The sequence below is a fragment of the Chiroxiphia lanceolata genome, chromosome Z (assembly GCF_009829145.1).
Source record: "Chiroxiphia lanceolata isolate bChiLan1 chromosome Z, bChiLan1.pri, whole genome shotgun sequence".
In the NCBI taxonomy this organism is placed as follows: Eukaryota; Metazoa; Chordata; class Aves; order Passeriformes; family Pipridae; genus Chiroxiphia; species Chiroxiphia lanceolata.
Window position 1 is genome coordinate 31,838,676 of NC_045671.1, and position 13,870 is coordinate 31,852,545.

Genomic DNA, 13,870 nt, shown 5'->3' on the forward strand with positions numbered 1-13,870 from the left:
AATATAGCTCTGTATTTATTTGGAAAGTGTTTAAATGTCTTCTTTCCTCTTTACTGAATATTCACCTAAACCAGTGGAATCTACAGTGATTTCTACATAAATTATTTAACATCTTTACGTACAATGTTTAAACTGGTTTGATAGGTTCTCTGACTCTACTGTGACTTCAGTTTTACAAATGTAGACTTGACTTTCCATTAGGTCTCTGCAAGTTGTCCTTCGCTATGACTGGGAGAGGGAAAGTGACATACTCTTTGTCATGCTAACGTGGATCTCATTGATATCATTGATATTCATGTAGGAATTTCGGGCAATTTATGTAATTTTATGTATTGTAGATCAGTGCTTAGTGACAGCGGCCGGGCTGCACCACGCTTGGACGGCGGCCAGGCCGCGCCATACTCCCGGCAGTGGTGGCGGAGGTTGCGCTCTTGTGGGAGCGGAGAGGAGGAACATCAGAGCACACAGAGGTTTGCCAGTCCAGTTTGGGGGAGGGGAGGGGGGTCGGGTGGGCCAAGGGGTCCCTGGACCGGCGAGAGGGTGGGCGGGGCAGTCCTGCGTGGGGTGTTGCGGGTGGGCAGTGCGATGGAAGATCTGTGGTAACACAGTGAGGGGAGGGTAAAGTCAGGGTGGATAGAGGGTTCTTCTGGGGAGTTGAGGGGTTTAGGCTGGGCTGGGGCCGTGGGAGATGCCCAGAATCGGTTTGTTTCAGAATTATAGCATCCTGAAAGGGTGGTCAGGGCAAGGGAATGTCCCTGGGAATATCCCTGGGCTTGAGTATATAGGTGGCTGGCAGAAAAGTAGGGAGTGAAAGGCTTGCCCTAACCATTTTAGTGGGGAAGAAGCCTGTGTGCCCCTCTGAGTTTGCGAGCTATGCTGGCGATGGTACATGCCTTCAGCAGGGTCTCCCATGCCAGACAGGTCAAAACTGAAGGGTCAGATAAAATGTGTCCATGGGCAGGATGGGCTCACTAGCCTTCCGGCAGTCATCCTAGGAGAAGGACAACTCTAATTCCAAACCTGGGCAGATGGAGCTCGCTTAGCCCTGTAAGGCCATCCATCTAAGGGAAGGATACTCTAATTAAACGTACGTCCTGAGGACCTCACTCCCACCGTCCAAGCTCGCTAGGCCCTGGCAGATGAACCTTAGGATTAAAGGGTGGGTCCAGTTCTGCGCATGCTGTGTCTCACTTAAAAAATCCATTGCACAGGCTTGAATGTATACCCACATCTGTAAAGCCCTGTAGCGACAGGTGAGGGTCGAAATGGCAGGTGAAAGGTGCACTGGAAGCTGCAGACTCAACCCTGCTTGCAGGCGGTTTAGGATATTGGTCATCAGAGACTGACCGGAGATGACAGTCTCATTCGGCAGCATCCTGAACAACCAAGCAGCCTTTTTCAAAGACAGCACTTCTTGCTCCACTCAGAGAGGGGCCTAGAAAAGGTGGCCTAACCAAAGCTTATCTCCACCCTTCACCCAGTTGGTTAACTGTGGCCAACGGGCATCTTCTAATTGCGGTCAAACAAAGATTAAGAGACAGTGGCATGCACCTGCCTTCAAAGGTGTACCCAAATTGACTCTTGCATGCTGGAACCATGCTTGATACTGTGGATAGTGGACATCCTGAGCCTCGTTCTGCCCTAATATCCCATGAACTGTCACTTCTCAACATCAACATTGCTGCTCTCAGTGAAGTCCATCTCCACGAGGAAGGCAGCCTTAGAGAACATGGTGCCGGTTGCACACTCTTTCAGTCAGGTAAACCCAGAACCAAAAGACATCTCTCAGGAGTTGGCTTCATGATTAAAAACTCTATTGTCCCTGAACTTGAAAATCTGCCGACAGGTCATTCTGACCGCATTATCTCCCTACTCCTTCCACCACACAACAAGCAATACGTTGTCCTCTTTAGTATATATGCCCCAACTCTCCAAGCTGACCCTGATGAAAAAGATAAATTTTACACTGACCTGTGCCACCTTACCCAAAAGGTTCCTGCAGACGATAAGATCATTATCCTTGGTGGTTTCAATGCCAGAGTAGGAAAGAACTTTGAAGCTTGGAAAGGAGCATTAGGCAAGCATGGTGTTGGAAACTGCAATGATAATGGACGCCTTCTACTAGAATTCTGTACAGAGCAGCAGCTCACCATCACCAACACTATCTTGCAGCAGAAAAAATAGTCTGAAGATAACTTGGATGCATCTTAGATCTAGGCATTGGCACCTCATTGATAATGTCTTGGTGTGCCAGAGAGATGTTCACGATGTCCATCATACCCACATGATGCCCAGAATGCCAAACAGACCATTGACTTATGCCCTGTAAACTTCAACCTTAGGTTCAAACCTAAAAGGGGTGGAATTCCAAGGAGACTCCAAGTTAACAATCTTCAAACAGCTACAGTGAGAGACAGATTCCAGGCAAACCTTCAAGCTACGCTCGAAGATCATTCCATAGATACTTCTTCTGAAACACTTTGGCAACATATTAAAAATAGCATCCTGCAGTCCTCTGAAGAATCCTTAGGGTTCTCCTTCAAGAAGATTGTTTTCTTTGATGAGAACAGTCAAGAGATCCTGGAATTGTTGAGGAAGAAGAGAACTGCTCACCAAGCACACCTTGCACTGCCATCTTGTCGTGTAAGAAAAGCAGCCTTTCGTCTTGCATGCAGCAAGCTCCAACAGAAACTTTGTGACATCCAGAACAAGTGATGGATCAATCTAGCAGAAAAAATTCAATTATGCACAGATATGGGTGATCACAGAGGATTCTGTGAGGCCGTGAAAACAGCATACGGGCCTACATAGCAGATCCAAAGCCTACTCAGCGCAGATGGTCTGGCGCTTCACACAGATAAAATCTCCATTCTGAATTGATGGTCTGAACACTTTCAGACTCTTTTCAGCACTAGCCATGTAGTGCAAGACTCAGCTATTCAGTCCATCTCACAGCAACCTGTGAAGAACGAATTGGATATTGCCCCTACTATGGGAGAAACTCTTAAGGCCATTCAGCAGGTGAAAATCGGCAAGGCAGCTGGGGTTGATGGAATTCCACCTGAAATCTGGAAACATGGGGGCCAAGCACTCCATGCTAAATTTCATGAGTTTGTGGTGCGCTGTTGGGAACTAGGTAAATTACCATCAGACCTTTGTGACACAGTCATCATCACCTTGTGTAAGAAGAAAGGAGTTAAATCAGACTGTTCAAATTAACGAAATATTACTCTGCTCTCCATTGCTGGCAAAATCCTGGCAAGAATACTTTTGAACAGATTAATACCTGCTATAGCAGAAGGAATTCTACCTGAAAGCCAATGTGGTTTCAGAGCCAACAGGGGTACCACAGACATGGTATTTGTTCTCAGACAAGAGAAGTGTAGGGAACAGAACAAAGGTCTCTATGTAACCTTTGTTGATCTCACCAAGGCTTTTGATACTGTGAGCAGAAAAGGTCTGTGGCAGATTTTGGAACGTTTAGAATGTCCCCCTAAGTTCCTTAAAATTATCATCTTAACTCCATGAGGATCAGCACGGCCAAGTCAGATATGGCAACACACTTTCTGAGCCCTTTCTAATAACCAGTGGTGTGAAACAAGGCTGCGTTCTTGCACCAACCCTATTCAGTCTTTTTCAGCATGATGCTCCAAAGGGCCACAGCAAGACTTCGATGAAGAAAATGGTATCTACATTCGATATCTTACTGATGGAAGCCTATTCAACCTAAGGTGACTGAAGGCCCACACTAAGACCTTAAATCATCTTGTCCAGGAGCTGCTTTATGCTGATGCCGCCGCCCTTGTTGTCCACACAGAAGTAGCTCTGCAACGTTTAACATCCTGCTTTACAGATGCTGCTGAGCTCTTTGGGCTGAAAGTCAGCTTAAAGAAGACAGAAGTTCTCTATCAACCTGCACCTCAGGAATTCTTCCATCATCCCCATATCACCATTGGTGAATCAATGCTCAAATCAGTCCAGCAGTTTAATTACCTAGGTAGCCTCATCTCCTTGGATGGTAGATTGATGGAGAGATAGACAACAGGTTAGCAAAGGCATATAGTGCTTTTGGAAAACTCCATAAAAGAGTATGGTATAATAAACACTTGAAGAAAAGTACCAAGATCAGTGTTTACAAAGCCATTGTGCTGTCTACTCTTTTATATGGATACGATTCATGGGTCATTTACTGTCACCACCTGTGTCTCCTAGAATGCTTCCATCAACGCTGTCTCCGTACAATCCTAAACATCCACTGGTCAGACTATGTGACTAACACATCTTTTCTAGAACAAGCAGCAGTCACAAGTATTGAGGCCATGTTGCTGAGAACACAGCTGCATTGGGCAGGGCACGTCTCCAGGATGACGGACCACCGCCTCCCTAAGATCTTGCTCTATGGTGAACTTGCCACCGACTGCTGCAAGAGAGGAACCCCGAAGAGGAGATACAAGGACTCTCTGAAACAACATCTCAGCTTTGGCCATATTGATCATCATAACTGGTCTACTCTGGCCTCCAGTTGGGAGGTCTGGAGACACACCATCTGTAACACTGCTGATGCTTTTGAGAACGCACGTAGGATCACTCTCGAGGAGAAAAGACAATGCGGAAAGAATCATGTCTTGCTGATACCATCTGAGGAGTCTTTCTGCTGTGCCTTTTGCAACCAGATTTGTCTATCTCGCATTGGCCTCTTTAGTCACAGCACGCTTGTAGCAAATGGAGGTAGAGTCCTTCCCAAATCTTCGTTCATGAAGCCTAGTCATGATGGAGATTAGTGCTTCACAAACCAGTCATTCAGCAATGCATGTGAAACTGAATCTTTTCTGCCATTTCTGGTGTCCAGTGACTGATGAATAAAATTGAACAAGGAAGAAGAAAGATATGAGGAAGTGTTTGAAAACTAAATTGTTTCCAAGGAATGCTCAGCAGGAGGTAGGGAGATGCACTGAATAATTTTTCTTAAGTTTTTTATTTGCCACCTCTCTTTTACCATACTTCTTGTCCTTTTATAAGCTAATAGTACTAATAAGCATTACTGATATTAGGTTGACTTCTCATGGCTCTGCTGTGCCTGATTAAATCTTCATAATTGTTGGATTTTGTTTTGACTAATTCCACATAAGTCATTATTTTAAAAATGAAGAACATTGGATTTACTTTAACCACAGGTATTGTGACCATTATTGTGCAAATATCCTTTCTTTTTTCTTGATGAACAAATTTTTTGATCTCCCACTGCATAACAGTAGCACGGAGATTGTTCAAAATTAAAACAATGCTAATTATGTTAAATAAGTTACATTTTTTTGTGTGTGATTCACAGCTTACCCATGTAGCAGCCCCACTAACTAAACTGCCTGTACGGTTTAGTTCGCACTAGTGGTGTGGTTCTGGAAGTCCTGGCAACAAGTGTCAGAGACTCTGTACTTGTGAGTAGTACAGTTAAGTAAGGCATACACCTTTTATGCTTTCCAGGGGAAATGCTGTTAGGTGTAGGAATCTGGCACCTCGGCATAGCAATGCCATTCTAAATGGTGGCAACTTTTGTAGGAATCAGGCAAGAGTTTCAGTAATTTTCAGTGCATGCTGTGTTGATTTGCCATCATGACTTCATACATGAAGTCCTCCTAATGCATGGGATTCTGCTGGCACACATGGAGAGAAACCCAAAGCTGCACTCTATTCTGTGACATTCATATGGGATTTGAAATTTTTGCTGAATAAAAATTTCTAAACCTCAGTCCATAAAGTCCATAAAAAAAAAGGAAGGAAATTATAAATTAAATATTAAGTCCTTTCCTGCCCATATGCCATGTGAAGGTTAATAAAATTTGTTCCCATAAACAATAGAATGAGAGAAATCTTAGTTGCAGTATGTTTGCAGTAGTAGATAAATCCTGGTTTCAGGCTTCGTTCTTGATTGGCTTACTGATACAAATTTATGTCAGACATTTGGGGTGGGAAGCTGTATATATTAAAGCACTGACCTTAACAGGAGTCATGCAGCTAAAATCCTGCACTGTTCTTTTGAAATGTCAGGGGTTAATGTTATTTAAATGCAGTATTTGGTGGTTTAATTGAGTCATGCTTCGTTGTCTTTTACTGCACATTAATGCCAATGAAACCCTGATTGTTGACAGAAAGTTCTATTCAGCAAAGTATACACTGACATATTGTGCTGCTATAGAAAAAACAATACTCTGCTGGAGTAGGAATCCTGTACTGTCTAAATGGTGGCAACATTCATTATACACTGACAGGAAATGTGAACTAGGCTTGGTTTTGTTGTGTGTGTTTTCAGGCTGCCTCTTGAGAGAACTGGTGAGACTTAATTGTTGGTTCTTTAGATAAATTAATCTCAAGGGTTTTTTTCGTGGATGTGTCACACAAGTAAGTAAATGTACCTTGAAAAGCACAAAGCCAACTCCAGAAAGCAGATGTATTGTAGAAGTGCCTTCTGATAGCTGTTGTAATCTGTTAGGAAACACTGATGGTTTCTCGTCTTTGTCTAAGTTTGGAAAAAGTAACTTCATGTTATTTCTCTGAATACTTCTCAGTGTTAAGTCTCCATGCCAGTCTAAAACCCCCAAGAGGAAATAGACACTTGCTTGGCAAGTGAGAAGTAGAAAATAGTGTAAATTGTGGACACAAAAGCTTTTGAAGAGGAGGAATACAGGAAGCCACAAACTCTAGTAAGCTTACAAGAGCTTGTATGCATGGTGGTGGCGTATATTTTCTATTTGTGCTTTTACACAGTACAAAATAGTTATTCTATTCCAAAGTAATTGCCCTCATATGGACAGCTGTTTTATACTTTCTTGTTTTGGCTGGAGTAGTCTGTATGCTCTTTGTCTAGTCCCATAGGACTTTGTTATGCTTTTGGACTCTGAGCTTTCCAGGATTTTTCTCATGACTGCAGGGTGGTTTCTGGAAGTCATTAGAATTCTGTGTCTTGGAAATGAGTTTGCAAATGCTCATGAGTTACGACTTTTAAAAAGATTTTTTCAAGACAGTGTCATTTTCCGAGTTGATGTCAGCCAGCCTAGTTGAAGCCTGCAGCTGCAAGTGGATCTTTGATGCATCTTTTGATGCATTTTGTGAACTTCCTGGTCCTTATACTGTCTTACTAGGTGGCATTGGGACATCATGCTTGGGATTCTTAAGTGTTTGAATTTTGTGTGAGTAGCAAATCACTAAGAGCAACTGTGCTGGTTTAAAGGTAAACCAGCAGGGGAAATGAACTCAACTCAAAAGAGAGATTATAAGTCAGAATAACAATTTAATAAAATGATACAATAAGTACGATTATACAGACGAACAATTGGTTTTAACCCACAAAACCCAAATGTATAACCCAGCACCCTGGGGCATGAACAGAGTGGTGTTCTTTGGGCCCCCTGAGTCCAAAGTAAAAGGAGAGGGGAAAACCTGTTGGTGAGAGTGCTGTTGCAGTCTGATCAGGAGTGGTGATTGCAGTCCAGTTGAGGGTGGTGGTTGCAGTCTGGTTGAAAAGTGGTGGTTGCAGTCCAGTCGAGAGTGGTGGTTGCAGTCTGGTTGAGAGTGGTGGTCTGCAGTCTAGTTGAGAGCGGTGATCTGCAGTCTTCCTCTGGATCCCACGAGTAGTTAAAAAAGTCCCAAGACTCCAAGATTATATATCCTCCAGTTCAGGCAGGAATACCCAGTACCTCCCTCAGGGCGGGGGTTCCTCAATGGGTGTGAGGACAAAAACACTTTCCTATCTCCCAGGCCTCTTAACACCTAGTTTATAGCCTGAGGAGTCAGGCTGCTCTGGGCAGAGGGTGCAAATAGTCTATTGACAACATTTTCTGGGAAATGGCATGGAAGGCTATAGAATACACAGTTTTGGGTTACACCCATCCAGTGATGAATTGGTCCCAGCTGTTCTAACTAGGACAGCGACTTAGTGGAAAGTCATAATAAGTCAGAGATTACAGATGCAGCATTTAAGCCCACTTAAGGACCTGCCTTTAAGTAAATGTATTTAGCTTTCTCTTTGTGTCTAAGTACAAAATGACTGCTGACATTTCCAGATCTGTCTTCTTCCAAGAACTGCACTGAGTCTCTTTTATACTGTGCAGAGCTGGATAGTTCTGCAGGCAGCACCTATAGAGCTCTGACCTGTGGGAACTCAATTCACTCTACCACTGGCTCAGGGGCAAAAAAATGGATCCTTCCAGCTTCCAGGAATTCACAACTATGCTGCAAAGAGGACTGAGCAATACAGAGGTGTGAAGCCATAAGGAGACTTGTGGGAATCTGCTGTAGCTCAAAGTCTAATTGTCCATGCGATGTATTCATATATGAACATATGAGTTGAGTTTTGGCTTTTTGTACATGTTAATGCTTTATTTTATTTAATGTATTTTTTGGCACTCTGTGGTGTATGTGCTGTTGCACATATTGTGCACACTGCACTGAACTCCTTTTTCCCAGAAGCACTCATAGCAGTCAGATAGAACCAGCTGTTGCTTGGTGAACCCTTGAACCTCTGTTAAGGCATAGTGTGTTAAATTATTAGCAAAATAGAAGAGGAAACTCAATTATTAACAGTAAAGTGTGAAGAATTTATTGTTTGGCATTGTAAATAACCCCCTTTTTAAAGGGCTGAGCCAAATCTCACAATTTTAGGCTAACTACAAAGCAGTGCTAGTCATTTGGTCAAAAAGAAAGAGGAAAGGCATGTAAGACTGACCAATTAGAAAAATTGTGTAAATATTTTCTTTATGGACACCCTAATTTAGGAAAATAATATATAGGAGAAGGGCTAGAAGCAGCTTTAACTGTGAAGGACCAGAAAAATAGGAAGACCCCTGAATCTCTGAATAGGTTCAGAGGACATCAGGCAACTTGTAGCCTTATTCAGTCAAAAAAGCTCTCATTATTTCTAAAGAAGAGGCTTGTGTGATTTTATTAATAAATTAGGATTTGGACACCAAATGCTGGCTGTGGCTCCCTATAAGAAAAAGAGAAAAAAGCCCTTTGTCTTTCATGTCAAGTGCCATGTGTAAAACCAAAACCAACCAATCAAACCAAAGCAAAGAAAACAAAACAAACAAACCAAAAAACCCCAACAACAACCCCAACCAAACAAAAAAGAAATAAATCAAAAAACCCCCCAGCTTACCCTTTGAGATGAAATCCCTTTGTCTAGGAGTCTGATTGTAAATACTTATTAGGACAGAATTTCCACCCATTTTGCTCCAGTACTTCTAAAAAATGTTTTCATTTCTCAGATGAAAAATGTTTTTTGTCTGCAGAGTCTCTACATTGTTATCTCTACTGTATTAATGTCCTGCAGCCTGTGAAGGTATCTGAATTTACTGAAAATGCAAATTTCTTCCAGTATGAAATACCTTTACAACTGTAACTACATCAAACGTCTTCGTTAAGTATTTGTGGAATACTTGATTGTGTTGCACTTTTGTAACTGTATGACTGGCTGAGCACTGCATAAGGAGAGGTAGGAAAATCAATAAACGTTACTACTGGGATATTGGATTCGCTAGAATTTCAAACAAATTGCTTAAAACCTAGCAGAAAACAACCTAACTGAACTGACTCTATAGTAATAGTAAAGTTAAAAGGAAGTGAAAAATAAGACCTTTTATGGATGACTCAGGCTTGTTTACCTGCAAACTAAACTTACAAGCTGCTGCTTTTAAACATAAATAGAACTAAATACCTTTGTTAATGGATCTAGTACCCATTTTCTTTGGGGAGAAACTTGCCTACATGGTCCCCTGTGATCACAGATTCTGAACAGGTTACAAAAGGACAAAGATTCACAAGCCATATAATGCTGTTTTCTGCAAAGGAAAGGTAGGTTCCTTCCCCTGTAAGAAGCAGGTAGTTTTACAGTGGGTTGAGCAGAACAATATCATTCTTCCTATTTCAGCAAAAATGCGTTTGTCTCACGTACACACACAGCTTGACTTTCTAAAGGGTACGGATTAAACAGTTGGGGTTATTTGAAAAGTGTCTGAAGTGCTCTTCCTAGCCTTAAAGAATTGCACTATAAAGATTTATAATTCGAAAGTGAGGAGTTTCCTCTTTTCTCCTGCTGCACAAAAAGACTTGGTTTCCTTTAATAATTGAAATGATTTCTACCTCTGTCTGAGTCTAGAAGAACCTCTTAGAAAGTTCATAGAGGACTTACAGTTCGCCATGTGAGCTAGTCAAATGCAAACTTATTTCTTTGAGCAGCCACTGGCCATCTTTTCCATTAAACTGGTTGTCTAATGCACATCCAATTTAGATATTACAATTTTTCTAGACAAGTTTGAGTGTCTCAGGAAGATATAAATGTTAGGGACATGAAGATGAAGTGTGGAAGGCCACTTGGGTTGACTTTAGACTGGAGTCTGGACTGTAGTCCTAGGAAAGTGTTGTGATAGAAATTTCTGCATGGCTTCCACAAGCTTTGTTTTTGATCCAGTTTCCAATTCTTCATTTCCTGCATGCCTGTTTTGTTCCTTCTATTGTGTTTGTATATGTATGTTTATTTGCACAATCAAAAGTCTTCCTGAATTAAGGAGTGCTCTGTGAGAATGAATGAAGAAAGAAATAGCTGACAGCATTGTCCAAACACTTCTTGAACTCTAGCAGGCTTGGTGCTGCGAGCACTTCCCCAGGAAGCCTGTTCCAGTGCCCAAGCACCCTCTGGGTGAAGAACCTTTTTCTAACATCCAACCTAAATCTCCACCAGCACAACTTCAGGCCGTTCTCTCAGGCCCTGTCACTGGTCAGTATAGAGGAGAGATCAGTGCCTGCCCCTCCTCTTCCCCTCAGGAGGAAGTTGTGACTGCAGTGAGGTCTTCCCTCAGTCTCCTCCACTCCCGGCTGAACAGACCAAGTGATCTCAGCTGCTCCTCATACGGCTTCCCCTCAAGGCCCTTCACCATCTTCATTGCCCTCCTTTGGACACTCTCTAAGAGCTTAATATCTTTCTTATATTGTGGTATCCAAAACTGCACACAATATTCAAGATGAAGCCACCCCAGTGCAGAGCAGAGTGGGACAATCCCCTCCCTCAACTGGCTGGCGATGCTTTGCCTGATGCCCCCCAGGACATGACTGACCCTCCTGGCTGCCAGGGCACTGCTGACTCATATTCAACTTGCCATCGACCAGGACCCCCAGGTCCCTTTCCATGGCACTGCTTTCCATCATCTCATTCCTCAGTCTTTATGTACATCCAGGATTGCCCCATCCCAGCTGCAGAATCTGGCACTTGTCTTTGTGAAGCTTCTGGTGATTGCCTGTTTCTCTGATTTGTCAAAGTCTCTCTGCAGGACCTCCCTGCCTTCGAGGGAGTCAGCAGCTCCTCCCAGTTTTGTATCATCTGCAGATTTGCTTAGTATCCCTTCCAGTCCTGCATCCAAGTCATTTATGAAGATGTTGAAGAGCACAGGGCCTAAGATCCCTGCAGAACCCCACTAGTGACAGGTCACCAGTCTGATGTCACCCCATTCACTGTTACCCTCTGTGCTCGACCCATGAGGCAATTGCTCATCCACCATATGATGTTTTTATCCAGCTGTGTGCTGGACATTTTGTTCAGAAGGATCCTGTGACAGATAGAAAACTTTACTGAAATCCCAAAAGACTGAAACTGGCTTCCCTTGATCTACTAGGTGGTTTACCGTATCATAAAAGGAAAATCAGGTTTGATAAGCAAGACTTTCCTCTCATGAAACGAGACTGTGACGAATGGCTTTTTTGTCTTTCAGCTGTTTTTCATTACCTCCTAGGATAATCTTCTCCATAACTTTACCAGGCACTGAAATGAAACTGACAGGCCTGTAGTTTTTGGGGTCCTTCTTTTTGCCTTTTTTAAAATTGGACATTTACCAGCTTCCAGTCAGCTGAGACCTCTCTGGATTCCCAAGACCACTCAAAATTATCAAGAGAGGTTTTGCTATGATATCAGCTAGCTCTTTGAGGATTCTGGGATGAATCCCATCAGGCCCCAGAGGTTTCCAAGGATCCAGCTTGAGCGGCATATCCCACACAATTTCAGGGTTGACTGGGAGTTGATCATTCTCACAGTCATGGTCCTCCAGTTCAGGGCACTGAGATCCCCTTGGTCCATTATCCATATTGAAGACAGAGGCAAAGAAAGCATTAAACATCTCTGCCTTGTCTCTGTCCCTGTTTGTGAGATGACCATCCTCATCCTGTAACGGGCCAATGATATTTCTATGCTGCCTCTTGACATTAATATATTTGAAAAAAACTCTTTTTATTGTCCCCCACATATCTGGCCAGTTGCAACTCCAGTTGAGATTTGGCCACGTGAATTTTCTCCCTACAGCAGCAAGCAGCATCTCTGAATTCTTTTGATGTCACTTGACCTTCCTTTCACTGGGCATACACCTTCCTTTTTTGTCCTGTTTCCAAGAGAAGATTCCTGTTTAGCCAAGCCAGCCTTTTGCCTCACCTGCTTGACATCTGACATTTGGGAATTGCTGCTCCTGTGCCCTTAGGAGGTGATGGTTAAAAAGTGACCAGCACTGATGGACTCCAGCACCTGCAAAAACATTTTCCCAAGGGACCTTACTTACTAATTCCCTGAGCATCAGGTTGTACCAGCTGTGTGATGCTCCCAGTTAATTTCTGGCAAGCTGAACTCCCCCATAAGGACAAGAACCTTAGTTCCTCAAAGAATAATTTTTTGGCATCATTGTCCTGGCCAGGAGGTCTATAGCAGATTCCAACAGTGACATCCACATTATTTGTTTGCCCCTTGATTCTTACCCAGAGGCTCTCAACTGTGCCATTCCCAACTGTGAGCTCCATACATACAGTCTCATGCTTCTGCCCTCTTCCACCTTTTCTGTCCTGCCTATCCCTCCTAAAGAGCTTGAAACCCATCTAACAGGACAACCCAACTTGTCACAAGTCTCATCCCATCAGGGTTCACTTATGCCAGTGATGTCAAATCCCTGGAACTGGGCCAAAGCTTCAAGCTCCTTGTTTGTTTGTTATGCTGCGTGTGTTAGTGTAGAAACATTTCAGGTGTGGTACATTGTAGCCAACACCTCCTGAGGTAGATTGAGGGATCCCATGAGTGCTGATTTTCTGAAGTTTTGGCACAGCATCCCATCGCTCATCTCTGGCAAGGCCGGTTTTGTCCCTTTCCCCTTGCCAGTTTAGTTTAAAGCTAAACAAGCCTCGCTGGCTCCTGTGCTAGAACTCTGTTTCCTCTCTGAGATAGGTGCATCCTGTCAAGTGTCAGTAGACCAGGTGTTGAGTAGATCATCCCATGGGCAACAAACCTCAAATTTTTCTCAGTACACCAACCTCATAGCCACTCATTGACCTGATGGATCTATCTGTTCCTATCAATATTATTCCTTGTCGTTGGAAGGATCTAGGAAATCACTGCCTATGCTCTTGATCCCTCTACCAATTGTCCCAGGACCCTGAAGTCTCTTTGGATTGCCCTTGGGCTTCTCTTTGTTATCTCGTCACTGCCAGTTTGAACAACCAATAGCTGACAGTAATCACAGGGCCTTATTGGACTAGAGAGTTTTCTAGTAATGTCCTTTACCCGAGCCTCTGGGAGACAGCAGACTTCCCTGTGAGTTGGGTCTGATCTGATCTCTGTTCCCCTTAGTAGGGAGTCTGCTATTACAACTACCTTTCTTTTCCTCTTAACAGAGGAGGTCATGATGTGGGGTGCAGGTGGTATTGCTTAAAGAGGCCCCTCTATCCCAGAAGGACCTTTGCCCACCTCATCAGCTGTCTGGCCTTCTTGTGCCAGAGCATCATACCTGTTCTAGAAGGCACCAGTCCCACTTGTCAGATTCTGAGGAGGAGGAACCTTCCACCTGGTATGTGC